The sequence below is a fragment of the Triticum aestivum genome, chromosome 5A, assembly GCF_018294505.1.
Source record: "Triticum aestivum cultivar Chinese Spring chromosome 5A, IWGSC CS RefSeq v2.1, whole genome shotgun sequence".
NCBI lineage: Eukaryota > Viridiplantae > Streptophyta > Magnoliopsida > Poales > Poaceae > Triticum > Triticum aestivum.
The window spans coordinates 489775712-489784755 of NC_057806.1; positions in this window are offsets into that span (position 1 = coordinate 489775712).

Genomic DNA, 9044 nt, shown 5'->3' on the forward strand with positions numbered 1-9044 from the left:
GAAAATCCATTTTTGGAAAGCTCTCTCTTTCCATTTCAGGCAAGTCCATATCTGGACATTTCCCTTTAAGGAAAAATGCCAATTCTGTCAATAGCCATTTTAGGTAGGTTTTCACTTATAGCTTTTGTGATGATTTCTCTACAGAAACCCCCACATATTATATATGTTTTTGGGGTATAAAAAACCCACCAATCCATTGGTGGCATTAGATTTTACTTTTGAGCAAGTTCATGAACATGTCATTTTACATCATGATGTTGTTTTCTTATTTTTGTGTGATTTATTTCAAGTATGCTATGAGGTGGTTTCGCACATGGATATCTTCATTTTCATGTCTACTCCATGCTAGCATTTATTCCATGTCTTTTGGTGCACTGTGATGAGTGCCACTAGCTTGCAAAGTTGCTATCATGATCTGATTCTGCCATGTATGTTATTCCACTAAGTCTGAATCTGTTTATAAAAGTTGCTATGTTTATATGGGTGCCATCTTATCTTATGTGCCGTTTTGGCTCATGTTCAGTAAGGGAATTTTGTTCTATGTACTTAGTAGAAGCATGCCATGCCTTTTTTTCCATGATATGTTCTTGTAGCATATTGTTTGCTTGCTCTAAACATTGCTTCACTAAGTCTGTGAAGCTGATATCTTTTGCACTTTTGCCATGCTTGTTTGAACCTGTTCTCGTGTGATTTAGCCGTAGCTCGGTGTTCATGTTTTGTCAATCATCTCTTGTACATCGCTGCCATATGCTTTGTTTCTATCTTGGAGTGCAGTAGCTTAGTTTCTTTTCGCATTCTAAGTGCTATGATGTTGTTAATCGCAGATTTGCGTCATCCTTGTTTTGCTTGTCATTTGCAAACCATGCATCCGTTTCCGGTGATCCTTATATTGATTTTGACCGAAATCACCTCATCTTTCCAGCGGCATACTTGGTTTGCCAAGTTGATGCATTGATCATTCTTTCCCTTCCGAAGGACGCATATGCATTGCATATCATATCTTGCATATCATGCCATGTTTTACATCATGTCGCTTGTGCATTGCACCATGATTGATTGTTGTTCCATCGCTTGTGTTCTTGCCTTAGGTAGAGCCGGGAGACGAGTACGTGAATCAAGAACCTGTTGAGTATGCTAACGAGGATCAAGCTTTCGACAACTCTGAGAACATTGCAGACAAGATGACCATACCCTCGAAATCACTTCTATCTTTACTTTCTAGTTGTTCGCTCTATCGCTATGTCACGCTAGCTACCACTTGTTTATCATGCCTCCCATATTGCCATGTCAAGCGTCTAACCCACCTTCCTAGCAAGTCGTTGTTTGGCTATGTTAATGCTTTTGCTCAGCCCCTCTTATAGCCTTGCTAGTTGCAGGTGAAGTTGAAGTTTGTTCCATGTTGGAACATGGATATGTTGGGATACCACATTATGTCTTATTTAATTAATTCATCTATATACTTGGTAGAGGGTGGAAGGCTCGGCATTATGTCTGGTGTTTTGTTCCATTCTTGTCGCCTTAGTTTCCGTCATACCGTTGTTTTGTTCCTTGCTTTTTGCATTCCTTACGCGGTTGGGGTTGTGGGACCCCCTTGACAGTTCGCTTCGAATAAAATTCCTCCAGCAAGGCCCAAACTTGGTTTTACCATTTGCCTACCTACCACCTATTCCTTTCCCTTGGGTTCTGTAGACTCAAGAGTCATCTTTATTTTAACCCCCCCCCCCCGGCCAGTGCTCCTCTAAGTGTTGGTCCGAACTAGAGTCCTTTGTAGCGCCACCTCGGGGAAACTTGAGAGCTGATTTTAGTTGTACGGAGTGCTCATCCGATGTGCCCTGAGAACGAGATACGTGCGACTCCTATCGGGATTTGTCGGCACATTGGGGCATCTTTGTTGGTCTTGTTTTACCATTGTCGAAATGTATTGTAACCGGGATTCCGAGACTGATTGCGTCTTTCCGGGAGAAGGAATATCCTTCATTGACCGTGAGAGCGTGTGATGGGCTAAGTTGGGACACCCCTGCAGGGTATAATCTTTCGGGAGCCATGCCCGCGGTTATGTGGCAGATGGGAATTTGTTAATATCCGATTGTAGAGAACTTGACACTTGACTAAATTAAAATGAATCAACCGCGTGTGTAGCCGTGATTGTCTCTTTTCGGCGGAGTCGGGGAAGTGAACACGGTCTTGTGTTATGCTTGAACGTAAGTAGTTTCAGGATCACTTCTAGCTTCACGACCGTTGCGTAGCTTCTCATCTTACTCTTATTTGCGTATGTTAGCCACCATACTTGCTTAGCACTTGTTGCAGTCCACCTCATTACCACATCCTACCCATAAGCTGAAATAGTCTTGATCTCGCGGGTGTGAGATTGCTGAGTCCTCGTGACTCATGGATACTTCCGAATAGTTGCAGGTGCCGACGATACTAGTGCAGGTGATGCTACTGAACTCAAGTGGGAGTTTGACAAGGATCTGGGTCGTTACTATGTTTCGTTTCCCAATGATTAGTAGTGGAGCCCAGTTGGGATGATTGGGGATCTAGCATTTGGGGTTTATCTTCCTTTTATTCGAATTTGACCGTAGTCGATCTATGAGTGTATTTCGATGATGTATGAATTATTTATGTATTGTGTGACGTGGCGAGTGTAAGCCAACTCTTTATCCCTTTCTTATTCAGTACATGGGATTGTGTGAAGATTACCCCTCTTGGGACTAAACCACTTTTGGTTATGCCTCTAAGTCATGCCTCGACACGTGGGAGATATAGCCGCAACATGGGATTTACAAGTTGGTAATCAGAGCCAACCCCAGCTTAGGAGCCCCCTGCTTGATCGAATTGCTGACGTTGTTGAGTCTATAACAAAATGTTTTGAGTCTTAGGATTATATATATCAGAGAGTAGGATTCTTTTTACTACTCAGTCCCTTCATCGCTCTGGTGATGTCTCCTGACATAGAAGTTTTGACTTTCCTCTCCTCAAATTTCAGGAAAAAAATTTAGAATCACACGGGTATCTTGGAATCGTTCCGATAGTATTGTGACGATACCATTGTTCTTGGTGCCTCCAGACATTTAGGGGGTTGTGGCAGTGTCCCGGGGAGTTGAGCTCTGAGGTGTTGTCGTCATAATTTTATCGTTGTAGTTCTGGAGTACTTGAGTTCGCCGACATAAAAAATCTCTGTTATGCAGTTGTTGGTGAGATAACCTCGACGCCACCCAGTACTGGGGCGGGAGTTCGGGAGTATTGCCATAACTCATATAACGGATGCTTTTTGAAGGTTTAGGCACATGATTTTCGAAGGTTTCTTGGTTATGTGTTGAATGATGGATACAGCTCGATGTAGGGATTGTTAGTTTGGGTGAGATATTATGATTCCCCTGTATCCCCAACACCTGATTGCATAACTAGGAAGTTTCAGGAGTTTATAGGTGGGAATTCAAGTAGCTCTAGTACTTCTTCCCGTAGATATTTGGTTTGTGATTAGGTAATCCTTACCACTTATTTGTTCTAGCTGTACCTTATTGTTTCATTCATCTGCCTTTATCTAAGTGGCTTCTCACATTAATGGACGTGTGATGATTTAATTTGGAATTCATTCATTCATCCTTGTTTGATTGTTTATTGTGAAGACTATATGTTGCAATTTCTATCCGTTGATTTAGCTTGTATATCTTTCTATCAATATTCTAACGGATGTCACCCTCTTCAGGATGGCTCCTCCAACGCGTCTGAATCCAGACCACAATGATGGGAGTCAGGAGAACCCTCCGCCACCACCTCCAACTTCAGAGGCATGGCAAGCTGTCATGGCAGCCACCAATGCCAACACTCAGATGCTTTTGCAACTCTAGCAAGAGCGCAACCGAGGTCAAGGCAACCAAGGAAATCAAGGCCAAGGGAATTTCAACAATCAGCCTCGATTTACTACCCTCAACCAGTTCCTCGCAAATCAGCCGAAGTCTTCCAGCAATTGTGTCGAGGCCACAGACATCGACGACTGACTCGTGGACATCTGCAAGCATTTTGAATGTAGCAATGTCAGACCTGAGGACTTTGTCAAGTTTTCTTCGTGTCAACTCAAGGACCAAGCTGCTGATTGGTATCAACAATACGGATATTCGGAGGAGATCGTGTGATTACCTGGGATGATTTCCGCCGAGACTTCAAAGCTCATCATATTCCAACAAATGTTTATAAGAGCAAGCATGAGGAGTTCCGCAATCTCAAGCAAGGCAGCATGTCTGTGTATCAGTACAATATCCAGTTTCAGAAACTTGCTCGCTTCGCTAAACAAGACGTTCCTGATGAAAAGAGTATGATCTATCAACTTAGAGGTGGCCTTAGAGAAGATCTGCAGTTAGCTCTCGTGCTTCTTGAGCCGACTGAGTTCGATCAATTCTATAACATGGCACCCAAGCAACAAGCTACTCAGCTAAAGTGTGAGGCTTCTAAGAAGAGAGTCAGGGATGCAGTTCAGTCTTCTTCTTCCTCACAAGTGGTAGCTAAGCATTAGAAGTTTTGGCTTCCTCCTCCTCTGTTTCGCCATCCCTACCAGCAGAATAGCGAAGGTGGCCATGGATCTTCCCACCCACCCAACCCAGGCCATCAAAACAATTCTCAGTCTCAAGCTCCAAGGTCAAGTGCTCCTTATCATCGTCCACTCCCAGAGGTGACTTGCAACAAGTGTCAGCAAAAGGGCACTATGCAAACAAGTGCTTCAACGAAAGGCGCCTTCCGCCTCCTTGTAACACCCCGGATGTAACTTACCATATTTGTAACTCCAACTCTTGCCTTTTTCTGCGTTAAGTTATGAGATTCCCTTCATGGTTGGGTTTTGTCTTCGTTTTGCATTTTGTTCATGTCATGAATTTCATATCATGTCATCATGTGCATCTCATTTGCATACGTGTTCGTCTCATGCATCCGAGCATTTTCCCCGTTGTCCGTTTTGCAATCTGACACTCCCACGTGCACCAGCGCACCCCTTTTGTCTCTTTTCGTGAGCGGGGGTTAAACGTCCACGGAATGGACTAATATTTGCCATGTGGCCTTGGTACACCACCGGTAGACCGCCTGTCAAATTTCGTTCCATTTGGAGTCCGTTTGATACTCCAACGGTTAACCGGGTAACCACAAAGGCCTCTTGTGTGTTGCAGCCCAACACCCCTCCAACACAGCCCAATAACCCATCCAAACAACTCCCATGTCCTCCGTCGTCGGATCACGATCGTGTGGGCGAAAACTACACCCCTTTTGGACACTCCTACCTCCTCCTACCTATATATGTGATCCTCCTCGAACTTTCGCGGACGAAACCCTAGATCCACTCCTCCACGCCATCGCACATGTCCGTCCGCCATCGGACGCGCCCACCGCCGCCGCCACGTGTTTCGGCCAATCAAGGCTCGCCACATCACCTCCGCTGCCTCCCGTCCCACTCAGGGGCCGCCACCTGTCCCCGTCGTGCCCACTTCACCGCCGCGGCCCGCCCGGGCCCGGGGCAGGCCCTCCTGAGCCCATTGGGGCACGAGTCGCCCTGAGCGCGTCGCCCGCTTGGCCCACGAGCTCCCACCGGAGCACCGCCACCCGTTGGATCGCTCCGCCGCCGCTTCCCCCGCGCCGCTCCCCGCCACCGCTCCGGCCACCGCCTACCGCGCCACCCGGTCACCGTCCGTCCCCACCGACCGCGGCCCCGCGGAGGGCTCCGCCACCTCATCGCCCGCGCGTCGCCGCCCTCCTCCGCTGGTCGCCGCCGCATTATGCCGTGCCGCCCGCTCGCCGGAGCTTCGTCACCGGCCACCGCCATGTCGCCGGAGCCAGATCCGGTCCGGGTGGATGAGATCCACCAGGACGCGATCCAAACGGGCGCCCGCATCCCGGATCCGCCCGTCCCGCTTCCCTCCGTCCCATTTTCGACGAGGGTAAATTCCACTAAGTCTTTTCCCTCTAACTTTTTATGCCCTTGTTCAACATGCCATAACTCCATGACCGTAGCTCCGTTTCATGAGCATGATATATCAAAGTGTTCATTGGGACATGCTCTTCATTTCATTCCATTGTCGCATGCTTGTTTGAGTTCATCTTGATGCCCAAATCATTGATGCAAGAGTGCTATAAAATGGTGTGATTGATTGTTTGTTCATGCTTTTCATATCCTGTCTTATCATGAGCATCCCGTTGCTATTCTTGAAGAAACCGAGCGCTAGACTCGCAACAAGTCTATCAAATTCATAAAAGTGAAGTGGTCAAACCATTCCGACCGAGAAGCCACCTGGGAGCGCGAGGATCACCTCCGTTCTGAATATCTAGAGTTCTTTCAGTCCTAGATCTCGGGACGAGATCCTTTCGTAGTGGTGGAGTGTTATAACACCCAGGATGTAACTTGCCATATTTGTAACTCCAACTCTTGCCTTTTTCGGCGTTAAGTTATGAGATTCCCTTCATGGTTGGGTTTTGTCTTCGTTTTGCATTTTGTTCATGTCATGCATTTCATATCATGTCATCATGTGCATCTCATTTGCATACGTGTTCGTCTCATGCATCCGAGCATTTTCCCCGTTGTCTATTTTGCAATCCGACACTCCTACGTGCACCGGCGTACCCCTTTTGTCTCTTTTCGTGAGCGGGCGTTAAACGTCCTCGGAGTGGACCGAGATTTGCCATGTGGCCTTGGTACACCACCGGTAGACCGCCTGTCAAATTTCATTACATTTGGAGTCCGTTTGATACTCCAACGGTTAACCGGGTAACCACAAAGGCCTCTTGTGTGTTGCAGCCCAACACCCCTCCAAAACGGCCCAATAACCCATCCAAACCACTCCCATGTCCTCCGTCGTCGGATCACGATCATGTGGGCGAAAACTACACCCCTTTTGGACACTCCTACCTCCTCCTACCTATATATATGTGATCCTCCTTGAATTTTCGCGGACGAAACCCTAGATACACTCCTTCTCCACGCCACCGGACATGTCCGTCCACCATCGGACGCGTCCACCGCCGCCCCCAGGTGTTTCGGCCAATCAGGGCTCACCATGTCACCTCCGCCGCCTCCCGCGCCCACTCAGGGGCCGCCAACTGTCCCCTACGCTCCCACTTCACCGCCGCGCCCCGTCCGGGCCCGGGGCAGGCCCTCCCGAGGCCATTGGGGCCCGAGTTGCCCTGAGCGCGCCGCCCACTTGGCCCGCGAGCTCCCGCTGGAGCGCTCCGCCGCCGCTTTCCCCCCGTCGCTGCGGCCGCTGTCTATCGCGCCACCCGGTCGTCGTCCGTCCCTACCGACCGTGGCCCCACGCAGGGCTCCGCCACCTCGTCGCCCGCGCGTCACCGCCCTCCTCCGCCGGTCGCCACCGCGTTGTGCCGCGCCGCCCTATCGCCGGAGCTTCATCACCGGCCGCCGCCATGTCGCCGGAGACGGATCCGGTCCGGGTGGATGAGATCCACCAGGACGCGATCCAAACGGGCGCCCGCGTTCCGGATCCGCCCGTCCCGCTTCCCTCCATCCCGTTTTCGACGAGGGTAAAAGCCACAAAGTCTTTTCCCTCTAACTTTTTATGCCCTGTTCATCATGCCATAACTCCATGACCGTACTCCGTTTCATGCCCATGATATATCAAAATGTTCATTGGGACATGCTCTTCATTCCATTCCATTTTGGCATGCTTGTTTGAGTTCATCTTGATGCCCAAATTATTGATGCAAGAGTGCTATAAAATGTTTACTGCTGCTACTTATCAGATTATGAGGATTTTTCATTTTTGTCACATTTGATGTGTGCTTCATATGGGCATGAGCCCTACATGTGTTTTGAACTATGCCATTCCATCTTTATAGGAGTGCTTGCCATGTATTTTTGTGATCTATGTGGTGACTAGCCCAAGCATGCAAAGTAGCCTTCGTGATATTGCTATGCTTGTCTTGTCTTGCAATGCCTTATGGTGAGTGATTTGAGCTCACAAAGATTCCTACATAATTCTATTTATGCCATGCTCTGTTTTCTGCTAAGTCTGAAACTGTTAATAAAACTTGCTATGTTTACATGGATGCCATCATATCTTCTGTGCCTTTTTGGCTCATGATCAGTAAGGGTCTTTTGTTCTATGCTTTTAGTAGAATCATGTCGTGCCTTTATTTGCTATGTTATGTTCCTGTAGCATGTTGTTTGCTTGTTCTGAACATGGCTTCCTGATGTTATTTCTGGCATGTTAGTATTTTCACCAAGTCTGTGAAGTTGATATCTTTTGCACTTTTGCCATGCTTGTTTGAACTTGCTCTTGTGTGATTTAGAAAGAGCTCAGTGTTCATGTTTTGTCAAGAATCTTAAGTACATCACTGGCATATGCTTTGTTGGTATGTTGGAGGCCAGTAGCTTAGTTTCTTGTTGCATTTTAGGTGGCAGCATGCTGTTAATCGCAGAATTGTGCCATTCTTATTTTGCTTGCCATTTGCAAACCGTGCATCCGATTCAGGCAATCTTTATATCGATTTCGATCAAAATTGTCTCATCTTTCCAAAGGCACACTTGGTTTGCCAAGTTGATGCCTTGATCAATCATTCCCTTCCGGAGCACGCATATGCTTTGCATATCACATCTCGCATATCATGCCATGTTTTGCATCATGTTGTTTGTGCATTGCACCATGATTGATTGTTGGTCTGTTTGCTTGTGTTCTTGCTTTGGGTAGAGCCGGGAGACGAGTACGTGATCGAGGAACCTGTTGAGTACGCTTACGAGGATCAAGCTTTCGTCAACTCTGAGAACTTTGCAGGCAAGATGACCATACCCTCGAAATAACTTCTATCTTTGCTTGCTAGTTGTTTGCTCTTTTGTTATGCCGCACTACCTACCACTTGCTATATCATGCCGCCCATATTGCCATGTCAAGCCTCTAACCCACCTCTCCTAGCTTGGCTATGTTGCCGCTTTTGCTCTGCCCCTCTTATAGCATTGCTAGTTGCAGGTGGAGATGAAGTTTGTTCCATGTTGGAAGATGGATATTGTTGGGATATCATTATTATCTCTTATTTACTTTAATGCATCTATATAC